Source organism: Pristiophorus japonicus, chromosome 5, assembly GCF_044704955.1.
Source record: "Pristiophorus japonicus isolate sPriJap1 chromosome 5, sPriJap1.hap1, whole genome shotgun sequence".
Lineage (NCBI taxonomy): Eukaryota > Metazoa > Chordata > Chondrichthyes > Pristiophoridae > Pristiophorus > Pristiophorus japonicus.
Window position 1 is genome coordinate 272,751,138 of NC_091981.1, and position 21,421 is coordinate 272,772,558.

Consider the following 21,421-nt stretch of genomic DNA (forward strand, 5'->3'; position numbering starts at 1 on the left):
CTGTATTCACTGGAGTTGAGAAGGATGAGAGGGGATCTCATAGAAACATATAAAATTCTAACGGGACTGGACAGGTTAGATGCGGGAAGAATGTTCCCGATGTTGGGGAAGTCCAGAACCAGGGGACATAGTCTAAGGTTAAGGGGTAAGCCATTTAGGACTGAGATGAGGAGAAACTTCTTCACTCAGAGAGTTGTTACCTGTGGAATTCCCTACTGCAGAGAGTTGTTGATGCTAGTTCATTGGATATATTCAAGAGGGAGTTAGATATGGCCCTTGAGGCTAAAGGGATCAAGGGGTATGGAGAGAAAGCAGGAAAGGGGTACTGAGGTTGAATGATCAGCCATGATCTTATTGAATGGTGGTGCAGGCACGAAGGGCCGAATGGCCTACTCCTGTACCTATCTTCTATGTTTCTATGTTTCTGCATATCTCCCAAGATGATGAGAGCTTTTGATAGAGTGGATAGACCAAAACTATTCCTTCTGGTGAGTGGGTCAAGTAACCAGAGGTCACGGACTTAAAATCATTGGCAAAAATTCTAGAGGGGAGATGAGGAGAAATGTTTTCACTCAGAGAGCTGGCGGGATCTGAAATGTTCTACCTGAAAGGATGGTGGAAGCTGATTCCATCAATAATTTTGAAAGGGAGTTGGACAGGTAATTGAAGATGAGGAACTTGCAGGGTTACAGACATAAAGCATCGCATGTGAGACTAAGCATGTCTGCTCTTTCACAGAGCCAGCACAGGCACGATGGGCTGAATGGCCTCCTTCTGTGCTGTATGTTTAGAAACAGAGAAAGAAACATTGAAATCCACAGCGCAGGAGGAGGCCATTTCGGCCCATCGTGTCCTCGCCGGCCGACAAAGAGCCGCACGGCCCTCGGTCAGCAGCCCTGAAGGTTACATATAAACCTATGAACAATGAACAATGGCGGATAGGTAAAAAGCACCCAGCCCAACCAGTCCGCCCCTCACAACTGCGACACCCCTTACACTGAAACATTCTACACTCCACCACAACCGGAGCCATGTGATCGCCTGGGAGAGGCCAAAAATGATTCTATGAAGAATGAAGATTACCTACAGATAGTGAATAAGCAGAATGCTTCATCAAGCTAGAGAATGAGTTTCTATTGTGTTAAAAACCCACATCATAAGAATATATGAAACCAGCCTCTTCCTCCTTCACCATGTCTGTATCAGAACATAATGTTACTGAAGAACTCCTTATATAGCTATTTCAATTGGGCACACTTCTTCACCCACAAAGCACTCACTGTTTTGGTAATGTCTTTAGTCGGTTTGCTTCCTCACTATTAGAGGCAAAATAATTTAACGTGTCTTCTTATCCAAAATGGTCTTCTTGAATAAAGGTGCCGTCCATCCAGTAATTTTCTCAATGAAGTTAGCCTTTTGTTCTGCTGTTTTTGTTTTTTAAACCACAGGGGGGAGAAATTTGCGATGTCTGTGTCTCCCGTAAGCGCCCCAAACGATGTCTCGCCCGGGGCGTTGGGCCGCTACCCACTCCCCCGAAATTCCGCAGGAGTTCATAGAATCATAGAAGCTTACAGCACGGAAGGAGGCCATTTTGGCCCATCGTGTCCGCGCCGGCCAACAAGAGGCTATCCAGCCTAATCCAACTTTCCAGCTCTAGGTCCATAACCCTGCAGGTTACAGCACTTCAGGTGCACATCCAAGTACTTCTTAAATGTGGTGAGGGTTTCTGCCTCTACCACCCTTTCAGGCAGTGAGTTCCAGACCCCCACCACCTTCTGCATGAAGAAATTTCCCCTCAAATCCCCTCTAAACCTTACCAATTACTTTAAATTTATGCCCCCTGGTTGTTGACCCCTCTGCTAAGTGAAATAGGTCCTTTCTATCCACTATATCTAGGCCCCTCATAATTTTATATGCCTCAATAAGGTCTCCCCTCAACCCCCTCTGTTCCAAGGAAAACAAATCCAGCCTATCTAATCTGTCCACATAGCTAAGGTTCTCCACTCCCAGCAACATCCTCGTAAATCTCCTCTGTACCCTCTCCAGTGCAATCACGTCCTTCCTGTAATGCGGTGAGTTAGCAGCGGCGCTAACCGGTAGCGCTCCAGGCCGCTGTGCCGGCGATGATGATGTCATCACCGTGCACAGCGACCCGTTTTCGCCCCGGAGCGAAAATTCGGTCGTGTCCCGTGAGGCTGTCGCGGGTGATGTCTGCGCCGGCCACACGGGTCGTGAACCGGGCTTCGGTCCGCTCGCGGGGGCGAAAATTAAAGGGGAGTTACAGCGCCGACATTGTTTTTAAGATGGCCGACTTACCGGTCGCGGCCTTTGCCCCATTGAGATCGCGGGGGTCTGTGCCGCGATGTGGCAGCCCGGCACTCCACTTCTGTGCCAGGGCACCCCGCATCCCCGGTGGTGAAGTGATGGCCCCTTCTCCCTGGCGCCGAGTCAGCAGTGTGCCATCCCCTTTAACGGAAGGGGAGGACCTCGTGGGCCCGCCAGCGCTAGGCGCCTCTCTTCGCAACGCTGGAAAATTCCCGTGGTTAGTGCGCCGGTCCTGCCCCCGACAGGAAGTGGAGCAGGCGGCATTGCGCTCCACTTCCTCTCTGGGTCGGAAACTCCAAGTTAGCTGCCGGGGCGAGACTTCTGTACCTGGAGCCGGAACTCGCGCCTCGGAGCAGTACCAAATTTTGCCCCATAGAAATCCATAGCACAGAGAGTCAGCTCATCGCTGGAGCAATCCAAATCCCATTCTCCTGCTCTCAACCCGAAATCCCGGTAATTTCCTCTGCTGCAACTATTTATCCACATTTCACTTCGAAGATGCAATAGTCTGCCTCAATATCTCCCGACAGCAAAGCATTCCAGACTCCAACAACCTCTGCCTATAAAATAAATTCTCTCAGAATCTCTCCGCATTCTCTCAGTAACTACTTTAAATCGATGACCGCCATCACTAAATCACCAATCAGGGGAACAGTCCTGAACATCGCATCTTTCTCCAGTTTCTCTCCCATCTCCCCTCATGCCCTCTCTGAGCTCATCCTGTCCATGCGATCCACCTCCTGCTCCCTTGATCCTATTCCCACCGAACTGCTGACCACCCAACTTCCCTTCTTGGCCCCCCGTGTTAGCTGATGTTATGAACGGTCAGGCGCCTCCTTCCTCAAAATGCCCACCTTTGACCCCTCCGTCCTTGCAAACTACCGCACCATCTCCAACCTCAATTTACAAAAGCGAAATACTGCGGATGCTGGAATCTGGAATAAAAACCGAAAATGCTGGAAATCTCAGCAGGTCAGGCAGCATCTGTGGAGAGGAAGCAGAGTTAACGTTTCGGGTCAATGGGTCGAAGGGTCATGGACCCTAAATTTAACCCTGCTTCCTCACCACAGATGCTGCCTGACCTGTTGAGATTTCCAGCATTTTCGGTTTTTATTCCAACCTCCATTTGCTCTTCAAAGTCCTTGAACGTGTTGTCGCCTCCCAAATCCGAGCCCATTGTTCCCGGAATTCCAGGTTTGAGACCCTCCAATCGGCTTTCCACTCCTGCCATAGCGCTGAATTGGCCCGTAACAAAGTCACAAATAGCATCCTATGTGACTGTGACCATGGTAAACTATCCCTCCTCGTCCTTCTCGACCACACCTTTCTCCTCCAACGCCGGTGTTTATGCTCCACACGAGCCTCTTCCCACCTGACTTCATCTTCTCCATCGTCCAGCTGGGAGGGACTGCCCTCGCCTGATTCCATCTCTATCGATCCAATCATAGACAGAGAATGCAATGGTTCCTGTTCTCGCTCCCACACCATTGCCTCTGGAGTCCCCCAAGAATCTATCCTTGGCTCCCTCCTAATTCTCATCTGCTTGCTGCCCCTTGGCAACATCCTCCAAATACTCGTCAGGTTCCATATACCTGTATACACCAAAGCGCACAGCTCCACCTCACCGCCACCTCTCTCAACCCCTCTGCTGCCTCTGATTTGTCTGCTGCTTGATCGGCATCTGGCTGAGCAGAAATTTCCTCCAATTAAATAATCAATTAAGTACAATTTCCTGACGTGCGCAGCCAGCCGATCTGGCTCCATAGCAGTAGCATGCTGCAGAAAATCACACCGTAGGTCTAGTCCCTTCTCTCTGAACTCTCAACTTGACATTAGCTGGTCGTTGAGGCTGACATGTGATCTGCTCCATTGCTCATGGAAAGGGAATTAATTTTCAGCAGAAACAGAGGATGCTGAGGGGAGACCTAATTGAGGTGCATAAAATTATGAGCGCCCTGGTTAGAGTGGATAGGAAGGGCCTATTTCCTCTTAGCAGAGGGGTCAACCACCAGAGGGCATAGATTTAAAGTAATTAGTAGGAGGTTTAGAGGGGATTTGAGGAGAAATATTTTCACGTGGGTGTCTGGAATTTAGTTCCTGAAAGGGTGGTAGAAGAAAAAACCCTCAGAGTACTTAAAAAGTACTTGGATATGCACTTGAATTGCAGTAACAAACAAGGCTACGGAGCAAGAACTGGAAAGTGAGATTAGGCTAGCTCTAATTTTAAGATTGTGGCCCCACCTTGTTCTGGAAATGCAGAACTATGCCAATGGCAATTGGGGCAAGTTCAGCAGGGCCAGAAGAGGCTCACATTATGTTGTGAAAACGCATCGCGTTGGGAAGAGGCTGCCTGTAGGAGAGTACTATCTACAGAGCGACACCTCCAGTTGCTCAAACAACCTGGGCACCAAGTTTGATCCATTGGTACCACCATGGCCAGAGTATTCCAATTCATACAGAAAAAACAAAGTCTCTTTGGGCACCAGAGGGCGTGCGAGAAGCTAGAAATGACTCAGAAGCAGGATGGTGTAATGCCTGAGCTGTGGGAAGAAAAGGTTCCAATTGGTGGTGTCTTCACCTCTTAAGGTGGAAGTACCACAAGAGAAGGAAAAGAGTGTTCGAAGACCAGGCCCTCAAATTTACCACCAAGCTCATGGTCTACAGGACTGTAATAATACCCGCCCTCCTGTATGGATCAGAGTCATGGACGATGTACAGTAAACACCTCAAGTTGCTGGAGATATATCACCAACGATATGTCTCCGCAAGATCCTGCAAATCTCCTGGGAGGACAAGCGCACCAACATCAGTGACCTCGCCCAGGCTAACATCTCCAGCATTGAAGCACTGGCCACACTCGATCAGCTTCGCTGGGCAGGCCACACAGTTCGCATGCCAGACACGAGGCTCCCTAAGCAATTGCTCTATGCGGAGCTTCTTCGTGGCAAACGAGCCAAAGGTGGGCAGCGGAAATGTTACAAGGACACCCACAAAGCCTCCCTGGTAAAGTGCGACATCACCACTGACACCTGAGAGTCCCTGGCCGAAGACCACCCTAGGTGGAGAGGGTGCATCCAGGAGGGTGTTGAGCTCTTCAAGTCTCAACGCCACGAGCGTGAAGAGGTCAGGCGCAGGCAGTGGAAAGAGTGTGCGGCAAATCAGTCCCATCCACCCCTTCCCCCAACGAATGTCTGTCCCACCTGTGACAGAGTCTGTGGCTCTCGTATTGGACTGTTCAGCTACCAAAGGACTCACTTTAGGAGTGGAAGCAAGTCTTCCTCGATTCCGAGGGACTGCCTATGACAATGATAACTACAAGAGACATCAGGGCTCTCCTTCTGCACAGGCAGCGATTCTTTTTAGAAAGCCGAGGGAAAGATAACAAAGAGTATGTGAAGAGGTGTAAAAGATGCACTGTGAGTAAACATTGTGAGCCCGAGGGCAGAGCTCCATTGAAATCAATTCACACTACTTACCACTTACCTGGCCTTCTACATTCCACACTACGTAAACCTGAAGTCATCCAAAACTCAGCAGCCCGTGTGCGAACCCGCACCAAATCACGATCACCCATCACCCCTGTGCTTTCTGACCAACATTGGCTCCCAGTTAAACAACGCCTCGATTCCAAAATTCTCATCCTTGTTTACAAATCACTCCATGGACTTGCCCCTCCCTATCTCTACAATCTTTTTCAGCCTCACAATCCCCTGAGATGTCTGCGCTCCTCAAATTCTGGCCTCTTGAACATGCCTCACTTTAACTGCTCTACCATTGGTGGCCGTGCCTTTAGCTGCCTGGGCCCTAATGTCTGGAACTACCTCCCTAAACCTCTCCGCCTCTCTACCTCTCTTTCCTCGTTTAAGACGCACGTTAGAACCTACCTCTTTAAACAAGCTTTTGATCATCTGCCGTAATCTCCTCTGTGGCTCGGTGCCAAATGTATCTGTTGGTCTGTAACACTGTTGTGAAGCGCCTTGGGACGTTTTACTATGTTAAAGGCGCTATATAAATACAAGTTATTATTATTATTAGAAATATTGCAGGAGCAACAACTTGGATGTCTATTGATCGGAAAAATCACTCAGTTATTGTCCAACCAGCCCACGAAGCAGATGGCTTGGAAGGTGTGGGAGTATTTCTTTATTACGTGTGGTTTCCCACAAAGAGCGGCTAATTATCATTGTTGGAGCCTGCCGATGTGGTGAAAGCACTATTTACCACCCAGCATGGAGAGGAAATATAGAATAATATAGAAAGAAGCTACATTTGCATGCCATCTTTCATGACTTCAGGACGTCACAAGCACTGCAAAGCTAGTGAAGTACTTTTGAAGTGTCGTCACGATTGTAATGCAGGGAAACACACAGCAATATCCGATAAACAGCAATGAGACAAATAACCGGATAATCTGCTTACGGTGATGTCTGTTGGATAAGTCCTTTACCTATTAAACTGATTCATAAAGCTAGAGACACGAATATGTTTGATAATTCAATTATTATTTGCAAAACTTTAACCATACACAGCAGCGCTCATCAGCCTGGTGTCTAATCACTCACGCACGTGGATTTAATGAGGACCCATTGTCTTTGATGGTTCTCTACCAGTTGGATGCAACGCTGTCTAATGTTTTATGACCATCCAGTAGTTGGAAACGATTGTCAACAGAGTTGAGAAGCCCCATGTCTTTTCACACCATACTGTTAGTTCCTATCATTGCTTTTCCCCCCAAGTCACAGCTTTCTTGAAAACAACCTTTGATGCATGATCTCATAGTAACATATTATTGCCTTTTATATCGCAGCAATCTCCTGATCCCATGTACTAACTCCTGCTGTGATGAAAAGCCTGTGTTTCAAAATGTTTTAACCTTAATACTTCTTTAAGCTCAATATTTCCCTAGCTATCTTATTTATTTATATGTGCCTATCTTTAAAGTACAATATCCTTGGTCCTGAAATTCATCCTTCTCAAATGTTATCAGCATCATTGAGGGGAAAACATGCTTTACGCGAACACGATTTCGACAGTACTGTCTACATTACTGTTTTGTCTTTACTAGAAACAAAAGTAATGTGAAAACATATTGATATTCTTACTGTGTAGTTTCATTATAGGCAGTCCCTCGGAATCGAGGAAGACTTGCTTCCACTCTTAAAATGAGTTCTTAGGTGGCTGAACAGTCCAATACGAGAGCCATAGACTCTGTCACAGGTGGGACAGATAGTCGTTGAGGGAAGGGGTGGGTGGGACTGGTTTGCCGCACGCTCTTTCCGCTGCCTGCGCTTGATTTCTGCATGCTTTCGGCGATGAGATCGGGGTGCTCAGCGCCCTCCTGGATGCACTTCCTCCATTTAGGGCGGTCTTTGGCCAGGGTCTCCCAGGTGTCAGTGAGGATGTTGCACTTTATCAGGGAGGCTTTGAGGGTGTCCTTGTAACGTATCCTCTGCCCACTTTTGGCTCGTTTGTCGTGAAGGAGCTCCAAGTAGAGCACTTGCTTCGGGAATCTCGTGTCTGGCATGCGAACGATGTGGCCTGCCCAGCGGAGCTGATCAAGTGTGGTCAGTGCTTCAATGCTGGGGATTTTGGCCTGGTCGAGGACGCTAATGTTGGTGCGTCCGTCCTCCCAGGGGATTTGTAGGATCTTGCAGAGACATATGTTAGCCCTAACACCAGGAGAACTGCTCTGCTCTTCTTCAATCTGTGCTGTTGGATTTTTTATGTCCACCTGAGAGGGGCAGACGGGCCCTCAGTTTAACATTACATCCGAAAGCCGGCATCGCCGGCAATTGCAGCACTCACTCGCTGCTGCACTGCAGTATCAGCCTGGATTATATGCTCAAGTCTCTGGAGTGGAGCTTGAATCCACCTCCTTCTGACTCAGAAGTGAAAGTGCTGCCCACTGAGCCAAGACTGACGATTAGATGCTTGGTATGATCAGACCTCTGCCTCTTCATTGTCCATGCTTATAGCTGTGCCGTGTGTGACTCAACTATGTTTCCATTAACGTCTCTTGCATTTGGACAGATTTCACAATGTCTTGTGGGATAAGAGTATTGTCAAATTTGGTGCAAACGTCAAAACTTTGTGTCAAGATCTCTGTGAAGCTATCTGGGTTGCCCGGAAGAATACTATCAAAGGGCATCAGCATTTTGAGAGAGCAGTACTACTAAACCATAACAGGAGCCTCAGTGAGAAGTAGGTGATTGAGTGCTTATTGCTGATGAGAAGAGAAGACAGCAGACTGATGAAAAATCCACGATGTACCAAGTGATTGGATTCCACATATATGATGCCCAGCTCAGGAAGCACACTTGAATCTCAGTATAAATGATGTCCCAACAGGTGAACAGAAGCATAGAATCGTAGAAATTTACAACATGGAAGGAGGCTATTCGGCCCATTGTGTCTTTCGGCTGGATAGCTCTTTGTCGGCTGCCCAGTATTCTTCTGGGCAACCCAGATAGCTTCACAGAGATCTTGGTACAACTTTTTGAAGTTTGCTCCAAAATCGACAGTACTCTTAACCCGCAAGACATTTTGAAATCTGTCCAAATGCAAGAGACGTTGATGGAAACATAGTTGAGTCACACACGGCACAGCTATAAGCAAGGACAATGAGAAGGCAGAGGTCTGATCATACCAAGCATCTAATCATCAGTCTTGGCTCAGTGGGCAGCACTTTCACTTCTGAGTCAGAAGGAGGTGGATTCAAGCTCCACTCCAGAGACTTGAGCACGTAATCCAGGCTGATACTGCAGTGCAGCAGCGAGTGAGTGCTGCAAATGCCAGAAATGCCGGCTTTCGGATGTAATGTTAAACTGAGGCCCTGTTTGCCCCTCTCAGGTGGACATAAAAGATCCAACAGCACAGATTGAAGAAGAGCAGAGCAGTTCTCCTGGTGTTAGGGCTAACATGTGTCTCCGCAAGATCCTACAAATCCCCTGGGAGGACAGACACACCAACATTAGTGTTCTTGATCAGGCCAACATCCCTAGCATTCAAGCACTGACCACACTCGACTATCTCCATTGGAAGGGCCACATTGTTCGCATGCCTGACACGAGACTCCCAAAGCAAGTGCTCTTTTCGGAACTCCTTCACGGCAAATGAGCCAAAGGTGGGCAGCGGAAGCGTTACAAGGACACCCTCAAAGCCTCCCTGATAAAGTGCGACATCCCCACTGACACCTGGGAGTCCCTGGCCAAAGACCGCCCTAAGTGGAGGAAATGCATCTTGATGGGCGCTGAGCACCTCGAGTCTCATCACCGAAAGCATGCAGAAATCAAGCACAGGCAGCGGAAAGAGCATGCGGCAAACCTGTCCCACCCACTCCTTCCCTCAATGACTATCTGTCCCACCTGTGACAGAGTCTATGGCTCTCGTATTGGACTGTTCATCCACCTAAGAGCATATTTTAATTTTGGAAGCAAGTCTTCCTTGATTCCGAGGGACTGCCTATGATGAAACTACACTGTAAGAATATTACTTTTTACATTTTTATATTACTTTTATTTCTAGAAAAGACAAAACAGTAATGTAGACAGAACTGTCTAAATCGTGTTCTCGTAAAGCATGTTTTTTCACCTCAATGATGCTGATAATGTTTGAGAAGGATGAATTTCAGGACCAAGGATATTGTACTTTAAAGATAGGCACATATAAATAAATAAGATAGCTAGGGAAATATTGAGCTTAAAGAAGTATTAAGATTAAAACATTTTGGAACACAGGCTTTTCATCACAGCAGGAGTTAGTACATGGAATCAGGAGATTGCTGCGATATAAAAGGCAATAATATGTTACTATGAGATCATGCATCAAAGGTTGTTTTCAAGAAAGCTGTGGCTTGGGGGAAAGCAATGATAGGAACTAACAGTATGTGAGAAAAAATATGGGGCTTCTCAACTCTGTTGACAATCGTTTCCAACTACTGGATGGTCATAAAACATTAGATAGTGTTGCATCCAGCTGGTAGACAATGGGTCCTCATTAAATCCACGTGCGTGAGTGATTAGACACCAGGCTGATGAGCGCTGCTCTGTATGGTTAAAGCTTTATCAATAACAATTGAATTATCAAACATATTACTGTCTCTAGCTTTATGAATCGGTTTAATAGGTAAAGGACTTTTCCAGCAGACATCACCGAAAGCAGATTATCCGGTCATTTGTCTCATTGCTGTTTATCGGATATTGCTGTGTGTTTCCCTGCATTACAATCGTGACTACACTTCAAAAGTACTTCACTGGCTTTGCAGTGCTTGTGACGTCCTGAGGTCATGAAAGATGGCATGCAAATGTAGCTTCTTTCTATATTATTCTATATTTCCGCTCCATGCTGGGTGGTAAATAGTGCTTTCACCACATCGGCAGGCTCCAACAATGATAATTAGCCGCTCTTTGTGGGAAACTACATGTAACAAAGAAATACTCCCAAACCTTCCAAGCCATCTGCTTCGTGGGCTGGTTGGACAATAACTGAGTGATTTTTCCGATCAATAGACATCCAAGTTGTTGCTCCTGCAATATTTCTAATAATAATAATAACTTGTATTTATATAGCGCCTTTAACATAGTAAAACGTCCCAAGGCGCTTCACAACAGTGTTACAGACCAACAGATACATTTGGCACCGAGCCACAGAGGAGATTACGGCAGATGATCAAAAGCTTGTTTAAGGAGGTAGGTTCTAATGTGCGTCTTAAACGAGGAAAGAGAAGTAGAGAAGCGGAGAGGTTTAGGGAGGTAGTTCCAGACATTAGGGCCCAGGCAGCTGAAGGCACGGCCACCGATGTTTGAGCAGTTATAATGAGGGATGTTCACGAGGCCAGAATTTGAGGAGCACAGACATCTTGAGGGATTGTGAGGCTGAAAATGATTACAGAGATGGGGAGTGGAAAGTCCATGGAGTGATTTGTAAACAAGGATGAGAATTTTGAAATCGAGGCATTTTTTAACTGGGAGCCAATGTTGGTCAGAAAGCACAGGGGTGATGGGTGATCGTGATTTGGTGCGGGTTAGTACACAGGCTGCTGAGTTTTGGATGACTTCAGGTTTACGTAGTGTGGAATGTAGAAGGCCGGGTAAGTGGTAAGTAGTGTGAATTGATTTCAATGGAGCTCTGCCCTCGGGCTCACAATGTTTACTCACAGTGCATCTTTTACACCTCTTCACATACTCTTTGTTATCTTTCCCTCGGCTTTGTAAAAAGAATCGCTGCCTGTGCAGAAAGAGAGCCCTGATGTCTCTTGTAGTCATCATTGTCATAGGCAGTCTCTCGGAATCAAGAAAGACTTGCTTCCACTCCTAAAGTGAGTCCTTTGGTGGCTGAACAGTCCAATACGAGAGCCACAGACTCTGTCACAGGTGGGACAGACATTTATCGGGGGAAGGGATGGGTGGGACTGATTTGCCGCACATTCTTTCCGCTGCCTGCGCCTGACCTCTTCATGCTCGCGTCGTTGTGACTCAAAGAGCTCAACACCCTCCTGGATGCACCCTCTCTACCTAGGGCGGTCTTCAGCCAGGGACTCTCAGGTGTCAGTGGTGATGTCGCACTTTACCAGGGAGGCTTTGAGGGTATCCTTGTAACATTTCCGCTGCCCACCTTTGGCTCATTTGCTGTGAAGAAGCTCCGCATAGAGCAATTGCTTAGGGAGCCTCGTGTCTGGCATGCAAACTAGGTAGCCTGCCCAGCGGAGCTGATCGAGTGTGGCCAGTGCTTCAATGCTGGGGATGTCAGCCTGGGCAAGGACACTGATGTTGGTGCGTCTGTTCTCCCAGGGGATCTGCAGGATCTTGCGGAGACATCGTTGGTGATTTATCTCCAGCAACTTGAGGTGTCTTCTGTACATCGTCCATACAGGAGGGCGGGTATTACTACAGCCCTGTAGACCATGAGTTTGGTGGTAGATTTAAGGGCCTGGTCTTCGAACATTCTTTTCCTTCTCTTGTAGTACTTCCACCTTAAGAGATGAAGGCACCACTAATTGGAACATTTCCTTCCCCACAGCTCAGGCGTTATACCATCCTGCTTCTGAGTCGTTTCTAGCTTCTCGCATGCCCTCTGGTGCCCAAAGACTTTGTTTTTTCTGTATGAATTGGAATACTCTGGCAATGGTGGTACCAAGGGATCAAACTTGGTGCCCAGGTTGTTTGAGCAACTGGAGGTGTCGCTCTGTAGATAGTACTCTCCTGCAAGCAGCCCCTTCCCAACGCAATGCGGTTTCGCAACATAACATGAGCCTCTTCCGGCCCCGCTGAACTTGCCCCAATTGCCATTGGCATCGTTCTGCATTTCCAGAACAAGGTGGGGCCACAATCTTAAAATTAGAGCTCGGCCACACAGAAGCGCAACGAGGAAACATTTGTTCCACACAAAAGCTAGTGGTAATCTTTTATTCTCTCCTCCAAATAGCTCTGTATCCAGGGTCAATTGAAATGTTCTGGACTGAGATCGATAGGTTTTTATAGTATCATAGAATAGATTTATAGAATGATTACAGCACGGAGGAAGGCCATTCAGTCGGTCGAGCCTCTGCTGACTCTCAACTAGTCCCACTCACCTGCCCTTTCCCCGTAGCCCTGCAAATTTTTTTCCTTCAGATACCTATCCAACTACCTTTTGAAAGATAAAATTGGGTCTGCCTTCACCATCTTTTCAGGCAGTGCATTCCAGATCCTAACCACTCGCTGTGTAAAAAAAGTTTTTTCTTATGTCGCCCCTGGTTCTTTTGACAATCACCTTAAATCTGTGTCCTCTGGTTCTCGACCCTTCTGCTAATGGGTACAGTCTCACTCTATCTACCCTGTCTCGACCCCTGATGATTTTGAACACCTCTTTCAAATCTTGTTAGGTATCTGGATCAAAGGCGAGTAAATGGTGTTGTGGTACAGATCAGCCATGATCTAATTGAATGGTGGGACAAGCTTGAGGGGCTGAATGGCCTGTTCTTGTATCACACAGAATTACATAGTAATTACAGCACAGAAACAGGTCAATCAGCGCAACAGGTTTGTGCCAGTGTTTATGCTCCACACAACCCTCCTCCCACCTTACTTCATCTCACCCTATCGCCATATCCTTCTATTCCTTTCTCCTTCATGTACTTTTTCTTCCTTCTCCTCTAAAACTACATGATGATCAACAGTATGGTGGGTTTCCTCTTGCATCATTCCTTCCTCAAGTTTCACACACAGCTCACAACCTCTTCATAAACCGTATACGACCAAGGCAGTCTGAGGTTACATTCGTAGCCCCTAACATGTAAATATTACATAGGATATAGGGCACAGAAACAAGCCATTCAGCCCAACCAGTCCATGGTCCACTTGAGCCATCTCCTGTCTTTCCTCATCTAAATCTATCAGCATAACCCTCTATTCCTTTCTCCCTCATATGCTTGTCTTGTCTCCCCTTAACTGCATTTATACTATTCGCTTCAACCAGTCCCTGTGGTAGCAAGTTTCACATTCTCATCACTCTCTGGGTAAAGATGTTTCTTCTTTACATTAGCTTAAAGCCAATACCTGTAAATGTTAATGCACATTTCTGTTCAGAGGTTATCCAGCTGTAGTTTTGTCAGAAATAAGTCTGGGGATTGTTATTGATCTGCCTCCTCTTCAATCAATGTGTTACATAGTGTCCACATAATATTATATAGGTCCAGCCAAGCCTCAATTCTAAAATTCTAATGCTTGTTTTCAAATGCCTCTATGGCCTCGCCCCCTCCCTACCTCTGTGACCTCCTCCAGCCCTATAACCCTCAGAGATCTCTCTGTTCCTCCAATTCTGCCCTCTTGAGCATCCCGGATTTTAAACGCTCGACATTGGAGGCCATGCCTTCAGCTGCCTAAACCTCTCCGCCTCTCTGCTTCTCTCTCCTCCTTTAAGATGCTCCGTCTTTGAAAAAGCTTTTGGTCACCTGTCCTAATAGCTCCTTATGTGGCTCGGTGTCAAATTCTGTCTGAATTACCTGCGAAGTACCTTGGGACATTTCGCTAAATGCAAGATTGTTGTTTAAGGGCCAATAACTCTGTCTGAGCATTGCTAGCAAATGTGAAGGGGTTGGGTCCAGTCTCACCCTCTACAACTTGACAAACAGGCCCCAAGCCGGCAAGCAACATGTCAACCAATAGTACAAAGGGCCTGACAAAATTGTGTTGGGCCAGTAAAATAGGATTCAGACATGCCTTTTCAAACAACAACAATAAACTTGCATTTATGTAGCACCTTTAAGAGTAAAACATCCCAAGGTGCTCTAAAGACTGACGTCGATGAAGTCAGCCATTTATGGACCCGTTTCCGTCTTCTCCTTCTCTTGCAACCTCTCTTTTTATGGGTACAGGTAGTGTAATGCTTATAATGTTTTATCTATAGGAGGAAATCCTTCAATAAAATGTCCCCAAAACAGTCCTGATTCACTCTTCAGATGGGATCTTGTCATTTCAGCAATCTAGTCAGCTTCACACAGTCCCGATATCGTGGACAACTTTGCAACGTCGGTTCCTGACTTAGAATCATAGGGCTCAATTTTCCCCAGTGATTTGCGCCGTTTTTTGGAGCAGGCCGCTTTTTTTGGCCTAAGTTAAAAATCCACAGTTTCCCTAATCAATTTGCACCAGCGTAGCTCAGTTAGTTACGATTTTTTTAGGTACGTTTTTTTTCGGCCAAAGAGGGCGTAACCTGCCACTCGCGCCAATTCTGGCCATTTAGGAAAGTTTGTCCAGCTGAGATTTACTCCAGTTCTACTTAGGCCAGCGTATGTGGCCTCTGCAGAAAAACTTCAGGAGAGTTAAAGAAATCAGCGCAGATAAGGAAATCAGCGCAGGCAAGTACAACAGATGCCCGGACAGCAGCAGCAGGAAAGGTAAGAGAGAGGGGGGGAGAGAGAGGGGAGTGGGGGTGGAAGTGGGTGTGGGTGTGGGGGGAGGGAGAGGGGCTGGGGGGAAGCCTTGCGGGTGTAGTTAGCTGCGGGGACTGGGAGGGAGGAGGCCATTCGGCCTGGGATAGGGCGGGGTAGCGGACCGGCAAGCCCTTCAACCTGGGCTAGGAGCGGGTAGCGGGACTGGTAAGGCCCGGGGCCAGGATCGGGCGGAGGATTGGACCAGCAAGGCACTCGGCCAGGGCTAGGAATGAGGAGCAGGACTGGTAAGGCACTTGGGACTGCGGGGCGGGGGCTAGGGAAGCAGACCGGCAATCCCTTCGGCCAAGGCTAGGGGCAGGGAGCGGGACCAGCTTTAATAATGGGAGTTAAGTTGCTGCAATATATTTTAATGTGATTTTAAGTTGATGCAATATGTTTTAATATGTTTTTAAGTTGATGCAATATGTTTTACGGTGTTGTGAGCTGGCTGTATGTTTCACTTTGCAGCCTCAACTCGCATTGTGTCCCTGGTTACCGTGGCAACCCGATCTTTTTGGAGCAGATCAAGACTACACCCCCAAAACTAAAGGACAGGTTAGGCTGCGCCAAAATGAAGAAATCCAACGGGGAAATTTAGAACTTGGGCCCCCTAAAAACGGGCATAACTCTTCAAGTATGCAAAAAAAAAGCTTTGGGGAAAATTGAGTCCATAGAATGATACAGCACCGAAGGAGGCCATTTGGCCCACGGTGCCTTTGCCGGCTCTTTGAAAGAGCTATCCAAGTAGTCCCACTTCCCCACAGCACTACAAATATTTACTTTTTAAGTATATATCCAACTCCCTTCTAAAAATTACTTTTGAATTTGCTTCCACCACCTTTTCAGGCAGTGCATTCCAGATCATAAAATCATCATCATAGGCAGTCCCTCGGAATCGAGGAAGACTTGCTTCCACTCCCAAAGTGAGTTCTTAGATGACTGAACAGTCCAATATGAGAACCACAGTCTCTGTCACAGGTGGGACAGACAGTCATTGAGGGTAATGGAGGGTGGGACAGATTTGCCGCACGCTCCTTCTGTTGCCTGCGCTTGATTTCTGCATGCTCTCAGCGATGAGACTTGAGGTGCTCAGCGCCCTCCCGGATGCACTTCCTCCACTTAGGGCGGTCTTTGGCCAGAAACTCCCAGGTGTCGGTGGGGATGTTGCATTTTATCAAGGAAGCTTTGAGGGTGTCCTTGAAATGTTTCCTCTGTCCACCTTTGGTTCGTTTGCCGTGAAGGAGTTCCGAGTAGAGCGCTTACTTTGGGAGTCTTGTGTCAGGCAGGCAAACAATGTGGCCTGCCCAGCAAAGCTGGTCGAGTGTGGTCAGTGCTACAATGCTGGGGACGTTGGCCTGGTCGAGAACATTGATATTGGTGCGTCTATCCTCCCAGGGGATTTGCAGGATCTTGCGCAGACATCGTTGGTGGCATTTCTCCAGCAATGTGAGATGTCTACTGTATATGGTCCACGTCTCTGAGCCATACTGGAGGGCGGATATTACGAAAGCCCTGTAGACCATGAGCTTGGTGGCAGATTTGAGGGCCTGATCTTCGAATACTCTTTTCCTCAAGTGGCTGAAGGCTGCACTGGCGCACTGGAGGCGGTGTTGGATCTCGTCGTCAATGCTTGTTATGTCAGTGCTTAACAAAAATGTCTCCTCATCACCCCTCTGGTTCTTTTGTCAATTATCTTAAATCTGTGTGCTCAGGTTACCAGCTCTCCTGCCACTACTTATTTACCCTATCAAAGCCCTTCGTAACTTTGTACATCTCTATTAAATCCCCCCATCGCTTTCTCTGCTCCAAGGAGGAGAAACTTCTTCACTGAGAGAATTGTGAACCTGTGGAATTCTCTACCACAGAAAGTTGTTGAGGCCAGCTCGTTAGATATATTCAAAAGAGAGTTAGATGTGGCCCTTATGGCTAAAGGGATCAAGGAGTATGGAGAGAAAGCAGGAATGGAATACTAAAGTTGCATGATCAGCCATGATCATATTGAATGGTGGTGTAGGTTCGATGGGCCGAATAGCCTACTCTTGCACCTATTTTCTATGTTTCTATGTTAAGGAGAACAATCCCAGCTTCTCTCATCTCTCAACCTGTGCCAGCTCTTTGAAAGAGCTCTCCACTTTGTCTCACTCCCCTGCTCTTTCCCCACAGCCCTGCAAATTTTCCTCCTTCAAGTATTTGACTTATGACCTGAAATTCAACCGCTCCCAACTGTTGAGAAGATATTGGCCCCGCTATTTACGGGGAGGCTACGAGGGGGAGGCCGAAAACGACCGAAGAACTTAACAGCAGGAACTCATTATTTTTTTTTGTTACGTTCCCCGCCCGGTAGCTGACCAAATGGATAACCCAGTTGGCGATGGGGAGTGCAAAACTCCGCGAGGTTGGTGATGGCAGCAGAGGAGAGAGTGAGGCCATTGGGGGCTCGAGGGTCAGGTCACTAGTCCCAGCAGGGTGGGGGGCGGGGGGGGTGGTGGGGGGGGGGGACATTGTGAGAATGTGAGTGGCAGGAGGGAGGCTGAAGGCTTCCTTGAGGAGCAGGGGTGGTGGGGAGCGGGGAGCACTCCAGCTCCTCCTGATCTACAAGGAGTGCTGGAAAAGGCACTTACCTTGTGGAGCGCACAGCTCCCACCCCTCTTTCATTGCCCCAAATTGCACTGTGGGAGCCTGATTTAAAAGGTGTTGACAGGGTAGATGCAGGGAGAGTGTTTCCCCTGGCTGAGAAGTCTAGAACCAGAGGTCACAGTCTCAGAATAAGGGGTAGACCATTCAGGACAGAGATGAGGAGAAACATCTTCACTCTGAGGGTGGTGAATCTTTGGAATTCTCTACCCCAGATGGCTATGGAGGCTCAGTCTTATATACTTGAGTATATTCAAGACAGAGATCGATAGATTTTGGGCTATTAAGGGAATCAAGGGATATGGGGATAGTGCAGGCAAGTGGAATTGAGGTAGAAGATCAGCCATGATTTCATTAAATGGCGGAGCAGGCTCGAGGGGTCGAATGTCCTACTCCTGCTCCTAATTCTTATGTTCTTAATGAAGTGTCCTGCCTCGCCATGATGGGACACTCGGACGCCTTGATATCTGCCGGCATAGAAACGGCAGCGTGCGGACGTGTTCCCCATATGTAAGTCTGTAACCAACCCTCCCCACCTTTCTGGCCATCGTGCGGGGTTAATATCGAGGCAACAATGGGAATATTTCAGCTAACAAAGTATCACTTGTCACACTGCTACAAGTCAGCGCCTTCAAGACAGGAGGGAACAAACCCGGAGAGAGCAGCAAGAAATGGAACACAAACAAGTAAACCGATCTGAGATTGATTTGCACGGAGGTTACCCTATGGCTATTGAGTCCCTGCAAGCGTTACAACCAATGAGACTAACTGAAGACCACATCGGTGTCAAAGTAATGGGTTTTCACCCCTGGGTGGATCCATTTGTAATGAGACTCTTGTATCTACCGTTCACACATAGATCCAGCAACAATTGCAGTTTCCAAGCTCAAATCCCACTTGGCTCAATATCAAGTTCATAAGCTGCTAGTGAATCTTGTTTTGTTACTAGATAATCTGACGCTCCCAGCATAGGAAGGCGTGTCTGCGGCAGATTTCTGCTGGGAGCCCACGCAAATGATCATTGCCTTTTGATCAAAATACTGTACAAAGGCACTGACTTGAAAAGGCACGCACTTTTAACAAGTAATTTCCTCGCTCACCAAATCTAACGTTTCTGCCAAGCCTGTAACTTGACTTCAATCAGAAGCGCACCAAGCTGTCCAAAGTACCAAGTACGGTTTTGATGCTCAAAGGAAGAGAGCTGCACTCAACCTATGAAGGGCCAAATTTGTGAATCAGTCACACGCACTCAAATGCATGAAGCCTCAGTGTGTGCACAACCGATCCTAAGGTGCCAGAATCAATCTTTCTTCTATTTGGGCAGCATTGGTATCCTTGGCAATGGAGCAGCTTGGGACATTATTTCTGATTGCGAAGGATAGTAAATGGTAGCTGTAGCTGAGGGTTCTATGCAACCACATTATATTCTATCTGCCGTGTTTTTGCCCACTCACTTACCCTGTCAATATCACTTTGCAGCCTCTTTACATCGTCCTCACAGTTTACTTTCCCACTTAGCTTTGCATCATCAGCAAATTTGGATGCTAACATTGCTTGCTTTGCTTCATCATTATAGGCGGTCCCTCAAAACAACTTTCTTCCATGCCAAAAAAGGATGAGTTCACAGGTGTTTCGAATGAAGGACCCGAACTACATCCTGAAGGGTGGAAGATGCCTGTGCGTGGATTTTTTTAACGTGTGGTGGCCGTTGCACACCAGCCACCACACGGGATTGACAGAGCTAGGTCTTGGTTCAGTGGCAAGGATTACCCAAGACGACTGGAGACCAGCTCTGCTGCACGGACCTAGTGTGCACACATATCGCAGTGTAGGCTGGTCCATGCTGCCCCTGAGCCCCTGGCCCCAAACTCATGCCTCCCCTGGGCCCCGATCACATCCCTCCACTTTCTTTTGCTTTGTTTATGGCTTTATTAACCTGTGTCACTACAGATCTCTCTACCCCATTTAGACTCTTATTTTGCAAGGACTCCATGGCCTCCTATTCTTCCTTCCAAAATGTACCACCTTGTATTTATAAGAACATTACCTAAGAAATAGGAGCAGAAGTAGGCTATTTGGCCCCTCGAGCCTGCTCCACCATTCAATAAGATCATGGCTGATTTGAACTTTGCCTCAACTCCACTTCCCCACCTGCTCCTCATAAGCCTTGACCCCCTTATCATTCAAAAATCTGTCTATCTCCATCTTAAATATATTCAATGACCCAGCCTCCACAGCTCTCTGGGGAAAAGAATTCCAAAGATTCACGACCCTCTGAGTGAAGAAATTCCTCTTCATTTCCATTTTAAATGGGCGACCCCTTATTCTGAAATTATGCCCCCTAATTCTAGATTTCCCATGAGGGGAAACATCCTCTCTGCATCTACCTTGTCAAGCCGTTTCAGAATATTACACGTTTCAAGAAGATCCCCTCTCATTCTTTTAAACTGCAATGAGTATAGGCCCAACCTGCTCAACCTTTCTTCAAATGCCAACCCCCTCATCTCAGGAATCAACTTCGTGTACCTTCTCTGAACTGCCTCCAATGCATGTATATCCCTCCTTAAATAAGGAGACCAAAATTGTGCACAGTACTTCAGGTGTGGTCTCACCAATGCCCTGTACTGTTGCCACAGGACTTCTCTGCTTTTATACTCCATCCCCCTTGCAATAAAGGCCAACATTCCATTTGCCTTGCTTATTACTTGCTGTAGCTGCATGCTAACTTTTTGTGTTTCATGCACAAGGACCCCAGATCCTGCTGTACCTCAGCATTTTATAATCTCTCTCCATTTAAATAAAATTTGCTTTTTTATTTTTCCTACCAAAGTGGATAACTTCACATTTTCCCACATTATACTCCATCTGCTAGATTTTTGCCCACTCACTTAGCCTGTCTATATTTATTTATATTGAAGTTCATTTGCCAACGACACACCCATTCTACAAATTTATTTTTTATGTACATGAAAACAGGAAGTTCTCCCGATACACTAGCTAACATCCCTCCCTCAAGCAATCAAAACAGATCATAATCATAGGCACTCCCTCAGAATCAAGGAAGACTTGCTTCCACTCTTAAAATAAGTCCATAGGTGGCTGAACAGTCCAATACGAGAACCACAGTCTCTGTCACAGGTGGGACAGATAGTCGTTGAGGAAAGGGGTTGGTGGGACTGGTTTGCCACACGCTCTTTCCGCTGCCTGCGTTTGATTTCTGCATGCTCTCGGCGATGAGGTGCTCAGCGTCCTCCCGGATGCACTTCCTCCACTTAGGGCGGTCTTTGTCCAGGGATTCCCAGGTGTCAGTGGGGATGTTACACTTTATCAGGGAGGCTTTGAGGGTGTCCTTGTAACATTTCCTCTGCCCACCTTTGGCTCGTTTGCCGTGAAGGAGTTCAGAGTAGAGCGCTTGCTTTGGGAGTCTCGTGTCTGGCACGCGAACGATGTGGCCTGCCCAGCGAAGCTGATCAAGTGTGGTCAGTGCTTCAATGCTGGGGATGTTGGCCTGGTTGAGCACGCTAATGTTGATGCGCCTGTCCTCCCAGGGGA

At 47.2% G+C, this 21,421-nt stretch overlaps 1 protein-coding gene across 4 annotated transcripts in view; it reads right to left on the bottom strand.

Moving 5' to 3' along the window:
• The window catches only part of dpp6a (dipeptidyl-peptidase 6a), an 828,704-nt gene that overhangs the window by 438,357 nt on the left and 368,926 nt on the right, over nucleotides 1-21,421 (bottom strand). The window lies entirely within an intron of this gene.